The sequence below is a fragment of the Cervus canadensis genome, chromosome X (assembly GCF_019320065.1).
Source record: "Cervus canadensis isolate Bull #8, Minnesota chromosome X, ASM1932006v1, whole genome shotgun sequence".
Lineage (NCBI taxonomy): Eukaryota > Metazoa > Chordata > Mammalia > Artiodactyla > Cervidae > Cervus > Cervus canadensis.
In genome coordinates this window covers 57,133,255-57,149,173 of record NC_057419.1, presented here as the reverse complement: position 1 = coordinate 57,149,173, position 15,919 = coordinate 57,133,255, and the positions used below count along the sequence as shown (strand labels likewise).

Here is a 15,919-nt window from a genome sequence, read left to right as displayed (position 1 = left end):
AGTAGAGACAAGACTTTGCCAACAAAAGTCTGTATAGTCAAAACTATGTTTTTTTCCAGTAATCATGTATAGATGTGAGAGAGTTGGACCATAAAGAAGGCTGACTTCTCAATAATTAATGCTTTTGAACTGTGGTGCTGGAGAAGACTCTTGAGAGTCCCTTGTACAGCAGGAAGATAAAACCAGTCAATCCTAAAGGAAATCAACCCTGAATATTCAATGGAAGACTGATGCTGAAGCTAAAGCCCTATTTGCATATGACTCAGCAGTAGTGCCCTACATCCGTGGCAGTCCAGTTTTCTTCCAAAGGCATTCCCTTTTGAGGATTTCCTCCTTCTTGTTCCCTCAGATCATCTCCTCATAGTCAACATTAGTCCTCACCCTGGGATTTCTCTGCAATCCCCACTTTCCACCTCCCAGACCCTATAGGGCCACAACATGGATTCTCTGTGGTTCTCATCCTATCCAGACTATCACAGATCAGCTGCTTCACCCTCCTCTGACAACCTCAAATGGTTCCCTTCTGTCTAAATCAATTTCCCCAGATTACAGAATTTCTTCCCTGCTTCAACTCTGCCTGCCTGGGCTTTAGGACAGTTCTGCTTGGTTCCCTCCTCCTTTTCCCTTCTTTCTTTTCTCCTACACAGTTATGCGTGGATTTGTATGGTCTTTTCTGGTGATCAAGAACTCCTGTTAGTCAATGTTCTGTGAGAACTGTTTCATCTGTAGATGTATTCCTGATGCATCCTTGGAAAGAGATGCACTCCGTGTCCACCTTCCCCTCAACCATCTTGGAACCCTCAATGTTTTTTTTTTAAACATCTCTTTTTAGGGATTTACCTGGTGGTCCAGTGGCTAAGACTCTGCTCCAAATACAGCAGGCCTGGGCTCTATCTCTAGTAAAGGACCTAGTGGAGTGGGTGGCCTATACCTTCTCCAGCTGATCTTCCTGACCCAGGAATCAAACCGGGGTCTTCTGCATTGAGTGTGGATTCTTTACTAACTGAGCTATCAAGGAAGCCCATCTAGATCCCACATTCCACAGGAAAAAAGATATCACATGCTGCAACAAAAAGGTCCCATGTGCAGCGACTAAGACCTGGTGTAGCCAAATAAATATATAAATAAAATAAATATAAAATGTACTCCTCTCCTTAAAAAAAAAAAACAAATAAAATTTCTTTTTATCTGACAACACAGCAAAAAGCAAATGAAGTATATGGAGTAACTGTCACAGAAGAGAGTGTTTTAGTCAAAGGTAGATAGGGGAAGTAGGCAGTCAAAGCCTAGTTCAAAGCTCAGTTAACTAACCACAAATAAGGAAGTCAGGTCCAGTGAAAGAGAGCCGTTGTTCATCTGAGACTCTGTTATTCCCTTGTGTTATATACACACAGTCAAACCCTACCCACATTCTATAATTCAATGATTTGCCTGTTTATATCAGTGTTTAGTATGGAACACAAAATATTTTTGATGAAGATGGTCTCTTCAGATTTCTCAGTTGTTACCCCTCACACTGGCATAGTCCTCACCTTGCCCATTCCACTCACCCAGGTCTACTCAAGCTGTTGATTTCCATAGATATTGGTTGATTCTCATGGACATATACTTTGGCTATAGGATCTCCCTTGCTTAAACACTGGAGAAGTTCAATGTGCACTGAAAGTCATGCACACACTATCAGACCCAGCCTGTCTAAAACCTCATAAAGGTGAAATGCATCAGTTCGTCTAAGTGAGATTGTTATTACTGATGAAATTTCATTCCACGTATGAAGAGAGGGAGGAATTAAGGAATAGCAGGATAGTTGAGGGAAGAATAGAGAGCCTCACAGTCTTCCAATTATCTTATCTCTTCTCTCTTGCCCTCCTTCTTCCCTTTGTTCACTAAAATATGAATGACCTGCACACACAAGTACCACCAACTGTGGAGTGGGAAAAGAACAGATGTCCCAGTGTTGACTGTTTTGAAAATTATTACCTGAACAAGGAAAGACAGGTATTATAATGAATTTTACTGGATCAGTATTCCATTTGAAGTTGATAATGCATCAGAGAAAATGTTTTCATTTCAAAGAATGAAAGAAGAACAACTTATAATTTTGCATGACAAATGGGGCCACTGAATTGCATGACAGTGCTACATAATTCACCTGGAATGAAGACTTTCAGCTTGTCATCCAAGTCCTTTCATGACCTGACTCCTCTATCCCTTTCCAACTTGACTGCTACTTCTGCACTTTTGAATATTACCTCCTGCTCAGAACATTTCTCTCAACATTTCAAGTTGTTTCAAGTCTCTTGAACTGACTTTCTGTTCCTCCTGCCTGGAATGCACCTCCACTGCCGGATGAAAATATGCTCAATTATTCAAGACTGACTTAAACACCTGAAGTCTTTCCTTTAATATCCCAGCATAGTACATTGCTCTCTCCTTTGTACTCATATAGCCTCCATCCTTCTGTTACAGTACTTATCACAACCTGTTCTTCACCTAGACCAATATATTCTCTGTGAACATTTCAAGAGCAACAGCTCTCTGGTCTGATTCCTCTTCTTTTTCAAAAAAAAAAACAAAACAAAACAAACAAACAAACAAAAAAAAACGTTTATTGGACTATAGTTGCTTTACAATATTGTGTTAGTTAATGCTGCATGGCAAAGTGAATCACATATACTTCTATCTATATCCCCTCTTTTTTGGATTTCCTTCCCATTTAGATCACCATGGAGAATTGAGTCAATTTTACTAATTGCTCAATAGTAGGTTTTCATTAGTTATCTGTTTTATATATAGTAGTGTATATATGTCACTTCCAATCTTACAGTTCATCCTACCTCCCCTTCCCCCTTGGTGTGCATATGTTTGTTCTCTACACCTCTGTTTCTATTTCTACATTGCACATAGGTTCATCTTTAACATTTTCTAGATTTCACATATATACATTAATATATGATATCTGTTTTCCTGACTTACTTCACCCTGTATGATAGTCTCTAGGTCCATTCATGTATCTGAAAATGGCACGATTTCACTCCTTTTTATACCTGCATAGTATTCCATTATATATGTGCAGCATCTTTTTTATTCATTCCTTTATTGATAGACATTTAGGTTGCTTCCTTGTCGTGGCTATTGAAAATATTGCAATGAGAATGTGGTGCATATATCTCTTGGAATTTTGGTTTTCTCTGTGTGTATGCCCAGTAGTGGGATTGCTGCATCATAGTGTAGTGTTATTTTTAGCTCTTTAAGGAACCTCCTTACTATTCTCCAGAGCAGGTGCATCAATTTACATTCCCACTGTCAGTATTAGAGGGTTCCCTTTTGTCCACACTCTGAAACATTTGTTGTTGGTAGATTTTTTTGATGATGGTCATTCTGAACAGTATGAAATAATACATTATTGTAGGTTTTACTTGCATTTCTCTTATACATAGTGATGTTGAGCATCTTTTTATCTTTTTCTTGGCCATCTGTACATCTTCTTTGGAGAGATGTCTATTTAGGGCTTCTGCATATTTTTTAATTGTGTTGTTTATTTGACTTTGAACTGCATGAGATATTTATATGTTTTGAGATTAATTTTTGACAGTTGCTTCATTTGAAATATTTTCTCCCATTCTGGAGGTGATCTTTTCCTCTTGTTTATGGTTTCACTTGCTCTTAAAAAGTTTCATTTAATTAGTTACCATTTGTCTGCTCTTATTTTCATTACTCTAGGAGGTGGGTCAGAAAAAGATCTTGTAGTGATTTGTGTCAAAGAATGTTCTGCTTATGTTTTGTTCTGAGAGTTTTACAGTTTCTGGCCTTACATTTAGGTCTTTGATGCATTTTGAGTTTATTTTAGTGTATGGTGTTAGGGAGTGTTCTAACTACATTCTTTTACATGGAACTGTCCAGATCTCCTAGCAGCACTTGTGGAAGGGACATTCTTTCCTCCACTTAAAATTTTTGACACCTTTATCATAGATTAGGTTACCATAAATGTGTGGGCTTGCCTCTGGGCTTTCTATCCTTTCCCATTGATCTATACTTCTGTTTTTTTTTTTTTTTTTTTCCTATAGTTGATATCTAATCTTACAGCATTGTGATCAGAAAAAGATGCTTAAGAAAAAGGTGGAATACATTTTGGGGTGAAATGCCTAGTGGATAGTAATTAGGTTTAACTGGTGCAATGTATCACTTAAAGATTGTGTTTCCTTTTTAATTTCCTGCCTGAATGATCTGCCCATTGACATGAGTGGGGTATTAAAGTCCCATACTATTATTAGGTTACTGTTCATTTCCTCATTAATAGTTGTTAGCATTTGCTTTATGTATTGAGGTGCTCCTATGTTGGGTGCATATATTTTATAATTATTATATCTTCTTCTTGACTTGATCATTATGTAGTGTCCTTCTTTGTATCCTATAAAAGTTTTTATTTTAAAGTCTATTTTATTTTATATGAGTATTGCTACTCCCACTTGTTTTGGTCTCTATTTGCCTGAAATATCTTTTTCCAGGCCCTCACTTTCATTCTGTATGTGTCCTAGGTTTGAGGTGGGTCTCTTGTAGACGACATATATAACGGTCTTTTTTGGTATCCATTTGGCCAGTCATTCTTTTGGTTGGAGCATTTAATCCATTTACTTTTAAGGTAATTATTGATAAACATGATCCTGTTATAATTTACTTTATTGTTTTGGGTTCGTTTTTATAAACCTTTTCTATGTTTCCTGTCTAGAGAAGATTCTTTATCATCTGCTGAAGAGCTGATTTGTTGGTTATGAATTCTGTTAGCTTTTGTTTGTCTGTACATCTTTTGATTTCTCCTTTGAATCTGAATGAAATCCTTGCTGGGTAGAGTAATCTTGCTTGTAAGATTTTCCCTTTCATCACTTCAAGTATATCCTGCCATTCCTTTCTTGCCTGCAGGGTTTCTGTTGAAAGATCAGCTGTTATCCTTAAGGGGATCCCCTTGTATGTTATTTGTTACTTTTCCCTTGCTGCTTTTAATATTTGCTGTTTGTGTTTAATTTTTTAAATTTCATAAATATGTGTCTCCATGTGTTTCACCTTGGGTTTATCCTGTTTGGGACTCTCTGGGCTTCTTGGACTTGGGTGGCTATTTCCTTCCCCATTTTAGGAAGTTTTTGACTATTATCTCCTCAAATATGTTCTCATGCCCTTTCCTTTTGTCTTCTTCTGGGACACCTGTAATTCGAATGTTGGGGTGTTTGGCATTGTTCCAGAAGTTTCTGAGGCTGTCCTCATTTATTTTTATTATTTTTTTTCTTTTTTCCATTGTTTCATTTATTTCCACCATTCTATCTTCCAGCTTACTTATCCTTTCTTCTGCCTCAGTTACTATACTGTTGGTTCCCTCCAGAGTGTTTTTAATCTCAGTTATTGCATTGTTTATTACTTATTGACTATTCTTTACTTCTAGGTTTTTATTAAACATTTCTTGAATTTTCTTAATCTGCATCTCTTGTCTTTTTATCTGTAACTCGATTCTGATTTCAAGACTTTGGATCACCTTTACTATCATTATTATGAATTATTTTTCAGGCAGACTCCCTATCTCCTCTTTTGTTGGGTTTTTATCATGTTCCTTCACCTGCTGGATATTTTTCTGCCTTTTCATTTTGTCTGGTTTGCTGTGTTTGGGGTCTCCTTTCTGCAGGCTGGAGGGTCATAGTTCCTCTTAATTGTGGAGTCTGCTCCTTGTAGGTGGGGTTGGACCAGTGTCTTGTGAAGGTTTCCTGGCTGAGGGAACTTGTGTCTGTGCTCTGTTAGATGAAGCTGCATCTCATCTTTCTGGAGGGTAGTCAGTGTCCAGTGGTGAGTTTTGGGGGTATATGTGGGTTTGGTATGGCTTTAGGCAACCCATATTTTAATGTTCAAGATTGTATTCCTGTTTTGCTGGAGGATTGCATGGGATGTCTTATACTGGAGCTTGCTGCCTCTTGGGTGGAGCTTAGTCTCAGTGTTGGTTTGGAGGGTTTTGGGCGGACTCTCGTCTATTAATGTTCCCTGGTGTCAAGAGTTCTGTGATGCTCTAAAGTTCTGGAGTTGAGTCCCTTGTCTCTGAATTTTCATCCCAACCTCTTACAGTAGCATCAAGACTTCTCTGTCAACACAGCATAGAAGACAAAATGCCTAGGTTAATGGTGAAACAGCTCTCCAGAGCCAGGAATACCCAAAGAGATTCACAGAGTTATATAAAGAAGAGGAAGCAGGGTGATAGAGGTGACCAGGAAGAGAAAAGGGAGAATCAAAAGGTAATAGAGCAATCAAGCCAGTAATCAAATCCTTATGTTAAAATGGATAAGAAATGTCAGACTGTTAAAGGTACAAAATTAGTAACAAATATAAAAAATGAAATATTAAAAACCTAGAATAGATATTAGATTCTCAAAAGTACAATATAAAGAGAATAAAACAAAATGGAACACAAAAATAAAAAATAAAATATTGTGGGATCCATTTAGTGTCAGATAATACCTTGTTCCGACTTGTACTTGTTCTTAAAGTCTACAGTTGCCCCTCAAATGCACAGTCTCACCTTAGTTGCAGGATTTTAATCTGTTGTACCTGCCACTTCTGGGCTGTTCCCCCTTCTTTGCTTCAGTTAGCCTCCTCTGCTTGCAAGTTTCTTCAGTATCTAATCTCCACCCTGGCGCAAGGGGGCAAAAGTGGCCACTTATTCAGGCTCACTTGTTCAGTTGTGCTGTGGAGAGGCAGGGACACTGCAAACACTGCTGGCATGTTTGGGTAGCACTCACTGTGGGTGGACCACACAGAGAATGCCATAGCCCAAAGCAGCATGCACTTCCCAGGTCCAAGATGCTCAGGCTTCCAGGTGCTCCACAAGGGCACAGTCTTGGGTGGGCTGTGTGTCTCTTGCACTTCCAAGATTCAAGCCACTCAAGCTCTCAGGTGCACCATGAGTGCACAGTCCCAGGTGGGCCATGCATCTCCTCAGGGGAGCTGGTCTCAGGCTGTGACACTTCTGGCAGATATAAACCATCCAGAATGCCAGGAAGATATGGTTAGTGACTGGCAGCCTGCTCACAGCTTGGTGGGAGATGTGGTCTCTGAGGCCGAGATTGAAGTGACCCCTTGCATTCTGCCTCTGGCTGTCATGCACTTTCCTCTCTTACTCTGGGGAGGGCTGTGAAGGGCAGCCAGCTTGCTCTCCTTTGCTATTCGCTAGGGCATGATACTTTGTTCTGTGAGCATCAGGGATCACAGTGCTGCGTTTGAGCCTTCCTATGGGAAAGGCTCTTTGTTTTTCTTTGTCTCTCTGGCATTCCTATGATTTGGGTTTCTATGTCATTTTAGTTCCCTCAGAATGTCTTCAGGGCATTCAACACCAGTCCTTACCCTAAAGACTGATGATGCAGCCGCGCCTCCCCACCCAGTCCCCACTAGCTAAGGGTGGATGTAAGCATGTGAGCTGCTTCTCCACTGGTAATTGCCATTCAGCATGAACTCTGTGGTGATTTTTTTTTTTTTTTCGGTTATGCTGCCCTCTGAGATTCCAAAGTTCCCCACTGACCCTGCCTGTGAGGTTTCCTATTTTGTGGAAACTTCTTCATAGCACCCTCTCCAGGATGGGTCTCCATCCCTAAATCCTTTGTCTTTCTTTTCATCTTTCTTTTTACCTACCTCTTTTCAAAGAGATTGGTTTGCCATCATTGGTATCTGGGGTTCTCCACAAGAATTCAGAGGTTGTTTTGTAGAAGTTATTCCCTGTGAAGATGATCTTTTGATATGTTTGTGGGAGAAAAAGTGGTCTCCCCATCCTATTCCTCTGCTATCTTGGGACTGCCCCCAGCAGCTTACATTTAAATTCATTTACTCAATTAAATTTATTTTAAACTCAGTCAAAACTGACCTTGCATGAAACTAATTTTCTCAGAGTCCACTTTCTACAAACATTTTTTTAAAATCACTTTCTGTATCAGTATTTTTGTTTCCCACTGACTTGTAGCACAAAAAGTGCACACAATGCCACAAATAAAACAGCTATTGAATTGGGTAGACTTACCCTGCAAACAAAATTCAGCCCATTGACTCATAGAAGTTTTGTTGGTTCCTTGTCTCAACTGCCAAGCACTGGGGCAGCTGGTGTCATTTCTGGAAATCTTGAAGGAAAGATCCTCAGAAAAAATAGTCCTGGCAGTTGTTTAAGATCTTACTGAAATATTCCCTGACCAGAACCGGCTAGCCACAAGCAGCAAGGATCATAGCTGGCTAAGCCAAATTTGTTCCTGAGTCCAAACCCACTCTACTCACTGCACAAGAGGACAGTGAATCCAAGAGTTGAGGTGTTGAGGCATTGAATATGGTTTTATTCAGAAGGCCAACTGACCAAGAAGATGGCAGACTAATGTCTCAAAATAACCATCTTTTCAGGGTATGGATGCAGGTTTTTTTAATGGATGGAGATGGGGAGGTGAAGAATCAAATTCAAGAAGTTCATTAATATTGAACCTAAGTTCAATATCTCCTAGGTTGGCAAGCCTCAGGCAGGGGATGTGTTAGTTTCTTCCTTCCTGCAATCTTCAGGTGGATAGGGTTATGAACAAAGGTACTTAAGCTTGTCAGGCAGAAGGACAGGATTCTCTGATGCAGGCCATTATTTTTTTATTATAATAACAAAAGCAATGGAAAGCAAGTCAAAAAGAAACAGTTCCAACATGGAGTCAGAATTGACTTCTGTCTACAACAGAGGGAGAGGCAGAGTCAGTGCTAGTGGCCTTCTTAGTTCTGATATAGTTTCAATCAATATCTTCTTGGTTCCCTGCAAAGAAGTCACTCTATTGTTTCTTGTTTTAGAAACTTCTAGACATCAATCAAAGTAAGCATTCCATTCAGTCTGTTTGATCTTACTGCTGGCCTTTTTTAACTATGCATGCAAAAATATCAATTTGGGAATGTCAAAAGAACCTCAATTTGGCCATTTTAGGTTGAGATCTCCTTAGTATAATTTCCACAATTAAGTAGGTATTTGCAAGTGCTATTTTGTACATACATAACCCTGGCTGGAGTGTTAGAGGGTGCTTTCTGATGCCCTCATTTCTGTGTTTGAGAGGCTTTATTTCCCATTTTAAGTTGAATTTGTCATGGATAAAATTCATTATTGAAATGGCGTTGAAACAGGAAGGAAGGGGGCAGGGCACAACCTTTGAAAGAATGAAATAGCCTGAGGACACAACATAACCTTATTAGAATCAAATGAGTCCAAGATGGTAGACAGGTGAACTTCAACTATACTTTGGTCCTCAGTATATGCTTATTGTGGGCTTCCCAGGTGGCTTAGTGGATAAAGAATCTTCCTGCAATGCAGGAGATTCGGGTCCGATTCCTGGGTCAGGAAGATCCCCTGGAGGAGGGCATGGCAACCTACTCCAGTATTCTTGCTTTGAGAATCCCCATGGACAGAGGAGCCTGGCAGGCTACAGTCCATAGGATCACAAAAAGTCGGACATAACTGAAGCGACTGAGCATGCATTCATCATAACACATCAAGCTGAATGATACACCAAGAGGCACCATGACAGTTCCAAGGCTGACCACCAAAACCCAAAAAGTGGGCTGTGGCCTAATTCCTTGAAATCTCCACCCCTTCCCCAGAATGATTGGAATAATCCTTCCACTCATTAGCCTATGAAATTACCCAGCCCATAAAAGCTAACCATGCCACATTTCAAGGCTACACTCTCCCTCTGCATTGGCCCACACTGTCTGTGGAATGTGTTTCTCTCTAAATAAATACACTTCTAACCTATCATTTTGTCTCTCACTTAATTCTTTCTGAGGAGACATCAAGAACCAGGGCTTCATTAGGTCCTGAAACCAGGTCTGTGATCTCAGTTAGTTGGAATACTGTGGGTTTTGGCTGGGTTTCTTTCCCAGCCACGTGGGTTTGAGTCCCAAACTGGGTTTTGGCTTGGTTAGATTCTGACACATGGGTTCAAGTCTCAATCTGAGGTGGACAGTTTCAGTGTGGGGGGCAAGTGCAATGCTTGTGAGCTTAACTCTTCCAGGAGTCCCCGCAGAGTCATTTCAGCCCTCTTACATGTCTCAGTAATTCTTTTTGGCAGTCTAAGACCACCACAGGTGCTCAGATCACTGAATGGACAATTCTAATCTGAGCTCCCAGATGAGTAGGTGTTTTAATTAATGAGTGAATTTCCCTATGGGACCACTGCACAATATGAGGACTCGGCCTTTACCACTCCTATAAATTTCTCAGTCATCTTGCCTCTTCTTTGGAATAAAGCTATCATATGATATCTTCACTTTTATCCTGACAAATTCTATAAGGGCAGCCAAATTGACGAAAAGCAACAGATCAGCCTCTTACCTAACTACTCAGCCCAGATCACTCAGTCTCTTACAACTGTTAAATCTCAATATCTATCATTTGAGCCCCACTCAATGTCTAAACACTGAGTGGGAATGCCCTAGTATATTTCAACTGCTCCCCCCCCCCATATCTTTCAACTGGGAAGGGGTAAGTAACCTGGTCCACCATCAAATATACCTCTGGACTCTCTGAGGACGTATAGGCCACTGCTGGTACTAAATCTGCTGTTCCTCGTACAGTTCAGGTGAAGGAGGGAAATCCACACTGGGTCACTTCATAGTCACCATAACTGTTGACTAAAAAAGGATGCACAACATGAGAGTTGCAAGTTAAATTACACTTGGGGAAAAATTAGGACTGCAGCCTGGGAGATGGCACTTCAGATAGCTCTGACAAACTGCTCCAAAGAGGTAGTGAGAGAATATCAATATATAAGATTTTGGTGAAGGGGGAGCTCAATGCAATCAAGCACTTATCTTACAAAAAGTTACCTGCTGGTCACCAGAAATTGATATCTCCATGAAAGGATTTAAGACATGATACTATTTAATGCTTTTCTAGACATGAAGAGATGCAAAGATTGAGATCATGAAATCAATTCCTGAAAATATCTGTCTAAAGACCTTTCTTCTAGTTTCCATGGAGCGAAAAATGCCCCACTCTCCAGCCTGAGCTCCCTTCAGGGTGTGTCGAAGGTCAACAGCTGCAGCAGCACGTGATTCAGTCTCTGCAGAGGCAGTTGGCAAATGCCCTTGGCAAGCATCAGTTGGTAGTTGACAGAACCAAAAAACACTCATAGATTAACATTTTGGGAGACAATTTGTGCTTCCTGTTTCACCTTTGGATTAATGTGGGCAGAAGTTCTCAAATTTGCATTTGACGAACGAGTGGCATTATCTTAATGTTCACTTAAGTTAGAACTTGTACAAGAAAAACAATGGTTAAATGAAGATGACTGTTTCAGAGACTTGATAATGTTCATGCTGTTTTCTACTAGTGTATACAGCCATTTTAGTGGGTACAGATCAGAGTTTTTACAGTTTACTTGGAGTATTCAAAACTGGAAGCAGTAGAGAAATAAGACAAGCTTTCAAGAAGCTGGTATTTAAACTACATCTTGATAAAACTTGAGTAACCCAAATGCACATAATGATTTTTTTAATAATTATTTTTTTAAGGTTTTTAAAATAACATTTATTTCTTAAAAGTTAACATGTGCATAATAGGAAACCAAAAAGCACAAGAAGCAAAAAACAAAGTCATTCATAATCACAAGCAGTTTACTGTTTGACATGTCCTTCTAGGTCTCATTTGTGTATTTTTCACAACTAAGCATCCATTTTTATGTCATTAAGATCATACAGTTATGTATCATGCTGTTTCACACATCATGAATATTTACCATTTCAAAGTCCCAAAGCTATGAGTATTTTGATAACCAAGAATACACTACACCAACTCAATCTGGAAGGAAAAAAATGTAATCTTGCCTTTCTTGGCAACAAAAACTTCAAAGACAAAAATGGCAACAGGCCTCTAGATAAACATATTGGCAGAGCTATGATTAAAATACTACATTCCCTTAATGTTCAATTAAAATGAGACATAAAGCAACAGAGTACACAAAGTATAATAGTTCTAAGAGGATTCATCATCTGATCTAAACTATTATGGTATTAGCAAGGAGGTATGTTTCTGCTGAACTATTTAACAATGCATTCCTATAGTACAGCCAGGAGATGCACACACATCAATGGTTAGCATCAAAATATAAACGTGAACACATCCACATTCAGCCCTCCCTCTATACTTCCTTCCGCCCCTCAGCTGCCAACCTAAATGAACAAGTCCTGATGTACATTTCTCAGAGAAGGTATAATTATTCCAGGTCCAAGATGCTGCCTTTTTAAAAAAATCAATTATAAAAAAGATATTTACAAATTGGTTAACTCACTAGCTCTACTTTATATCATACATTGTCACCTCAGGACATCTAAAAAGCCTAGATGTTTCAAAGTAATGAACCTTGTCCACAATAAACATAGGTACTTCACAAAAATGCACATTACAGACCTATAACCTAAAACTGTCTTCCAGATAATGGGAGCTATTAGCCAAGAGCCCTTCCCCTCACCCTTCCTCTTACTCCTCCAGCATTTCAGCGACTAAGTACCAGACGACATCTAGTTCCAAGAGGTGGATTAACGTAGATACTCCCAGAAGACACAGCCCTTCCTAAAAACCAACAAAAGGGCATTCATTAAGGGGTTATTTTACTACCTCTACTTTTAATATACTTTGGTCATCAGGACTTGCTTGTTCTTTAATACACAGCAATATTAACTAAAATGCACAAACAGAACAATGGGTAGACAATCTGAACTTGTCTATAAAGACTGATGGGCAGAGCCCTGCTCTCTGCACTTCCTTCCCTGTCCCCTCCCCCCACCCCCACCACCCAGTAAACGTCAGCTTACTCTCCAAGACAACCCCACTCCCCAAATAAAACCATTCCTATTAACAGAAAAAAAATACTTAAAAGGTGTTTAACTCTCTACTTTCAAAAGAGGTTGTATACTTTTACTCATCTAAAAGGCTAGATGTTTCAAATAAAGATTTAAGTTTGTCCACTATACATACACATAGTAGCACTGAATATTTTTTAAAAAATAAATACAGGACATGAACTACTCAAAGATGAAGATCTGTGGAAAAAGTATGACAAATATAGAGAAAGGGGACTTCACTGACAATAAAGGAGACCACTATGAAAGCTAGAATTGTTATCCTTCTGGTTTTAGAATTTGTGATGATTATCCTGAAATCATAGCACTGGATAGAAGAGAATTTGACACTGCTGTTAATTATGGAGATCTGTGGCTTGTGAACTTTTACTCCCCAGGGTATTCACACTCCCATAATTTGCCTCTCACATGGAGAGATTTTGCTAAAGAAGTAGATGGATTGCTTCTAATTGGAGCTGTTAACTGTGGTGATGACAGAATGCTTTGCTGAATGAACGGAGTCAACAGTTATCCCAGCCTCTTCATTTTATAGAATGGCTGTAGTGAAATATCATAGTCATAGATCAAAAAGAAAGTTTAGTGAATTTTGCCATGCAGCATGTTAGAAGCACAGTGACAGAATTATGGACGAGAAATTTTGTTAACATCATACAAACTGTTTTCTACTGGTATTGGCTGGCTGATCACTTTTAATTCCAAAGGAGATTATATGACTTCACAAACAGGTCTCAGGTTAAGTGGTGTGTTGGATGGTCTTGTTAATGTAGAATTGATGGACTGTGCCACCAGGACAATCTTTGTAAAAGTTTGGATATACAAGTACTACTGCTTATTTTCCTTCTAGAGCCACTTTAAATAACAAAGAGAAAAGCAGCATTTTGTTTCTTAATTCATTGGATGCTAAAGAAATATATATGGAAATAATGCATAATCTTCCACATTTTGAACTACTTTGGCAAACACAGTAGAGGATCATTTGGCTCATCATTCATCGGTGGCTCTTATTTTTTCATTTTGGAAAAAATGAAAATTTAATTGATCTTGAGTTGAAGAAACTAAAACCTCTATTTAAAAATGAACATATTCAACCATGTCTAGCAATATTTAAAGGACAAGTAACCAAATAATTTGGAATTCATCATGGAAAGAAGATTCTATATGATATGCTTGCCTTTGCCAAGGAAAGTATTAATTCTCATCTTACCACACTTGAATCTCAACATTTTCCTGCCAGTGATAAAGAACCATGGCTAGCTGATTTTTTTTGCCCCTTGGTGTCCACCATGTAGAGCTTTATTGCCAGAGTTACAAAAAGCACCAAAGCATCTTTATGGTCAGCTTAAGTTTGATACATTAGATTGTACAGTTCAGGAAGAACACTGTAACATGTATAACATTCAGGCTTATCTAACAGCAGTGGTATTCAACAAATCCAACATTCATGAATATGAAGGACATCACTCAGCTGAACAGATCTTGGAGATCATAGAGGATCTTATAAATTCTTCAGTCATCTCCTTGACACTCACCGCTTTCAATGAACTAGTTAAACATAAAAAATGTAAAGTCTGGATGATTAATTTCTAGTCTCCATGATGTTACCCATGTGAAATCTTAATGCTAGAATGGCCTAGACATTAACTGAACTGATCAATGTGGGCAATATAGAGTGCCAACAGTATCATTTCTTTTGTGCTCAAGAAAATGTTCAAAGACAAGCTGAAATAAATTTTTCCCAAAAATCAAATAAAGTTAATCAATATCATAGTTACAATAGTTGGAATAGAGTTGTGTATTCCCTAGGACTCTGGGGTGTAGGATTTTTACCTAAATATCCACAGATCTAACACCTCAGACTTTCAGTGAAAAAGTTTTACAAAGGGAAAACTTTTTTAGTTTTACAAAGGGAAAAGGTGGTTGATTTCTATGCTCCTCGGTGTGGATCTTGCCAAAACTTTGCTCCAGGGTTAGAGTTCTTGGCTAGGATGATTAAAAAAAAAAAAAGTGAAAGCTGGAAAAGTAGACAGGCTTATGCTCAAACCTGCCAGAAAGCTAATATCAGAGCTTATCCAACTGTTAAATTGTATCCCTATGAAAGGGCAAAGAGAAATACTTAGGGAGAGCAAATAGATTCCAGAAATGCAAAAGAGATTAATACCTTAATATATGAAAATCTGCAAAGCCTCCAAAATCATGGAAACAGAAATATTGATGAACTTTAATGATGTTGAAAATGAAGAAAAATTGAAAAGAAATTGACAGGTGACATCAGAAGACACGTTTTCAGAATGTTACTATATATGTGATGGGAATAAATAAACATTATCTTGGACTTCAAACTGCACTGCCTGAATTCTGTACAACATTGATATAAATGAAGGGTCTGCAGCTGTTTTCTGTAAAGGACCTGATTATGAATATTTTAGGCTTTGTAGGCCATATATGGTTATTTGTCACATATTCTGTTTTTGTTTTGTTTGCAAACCTTTAAAAATGTAAAAATCATTCTCAGATCCAGGTTGTACACAAATAGATCACGAGCCACATTCAGCTCATGAGCCACAGATCGCTGACTCCCAGAAAGATACTTAGGTTGACTGTGTCAAACATGATACTGCTCTATGGTAAGTTATACAAAGTGCACTTTATTATTTAAAATTTTGTGGCTGACTTGAAAAGAGAATTTGGTTTTCAGTCACCTGCTCTCCTAAAAATTCTCTGAAATTGATTCTTTGACCATATATTTCATTTAAAAACAGACTCAAATGTGGGAAAATAAACAGGTCCCATATATTCACTCTAAAAAATGTGAATCAGCTATATGTTAACAATAATCCTTTCCCTCTTGAGCTTCCCTCCAACTACCCCATCCCACCCCCTCTAGGTCATCACTGAGCACTGAGCTGAGCTACCTGTTCTATACAGCAACGTCCCACTAGGTATCTGTTTTACATATGGTAGTGTATATATGTCACTGCCACTCTCACTTCATCCCACCCTCCTCTTCCCTCCCTGTGTCCAGGACCCC

General features: G+C 38.8%; 1 pseudogene; it reads left to right on the top strand.

The window, feature by feature from the left end:
• The first annotated feature begins 6,934 nt into the window (after positions 1–6,934).
• LOC122435567 lies at positions 6,935–15,169 on the top strand (annotated as a pseudogene).
• The last annotated feature ends 750 nt before the right edge of the window (positions 15,170–15,919 follow it).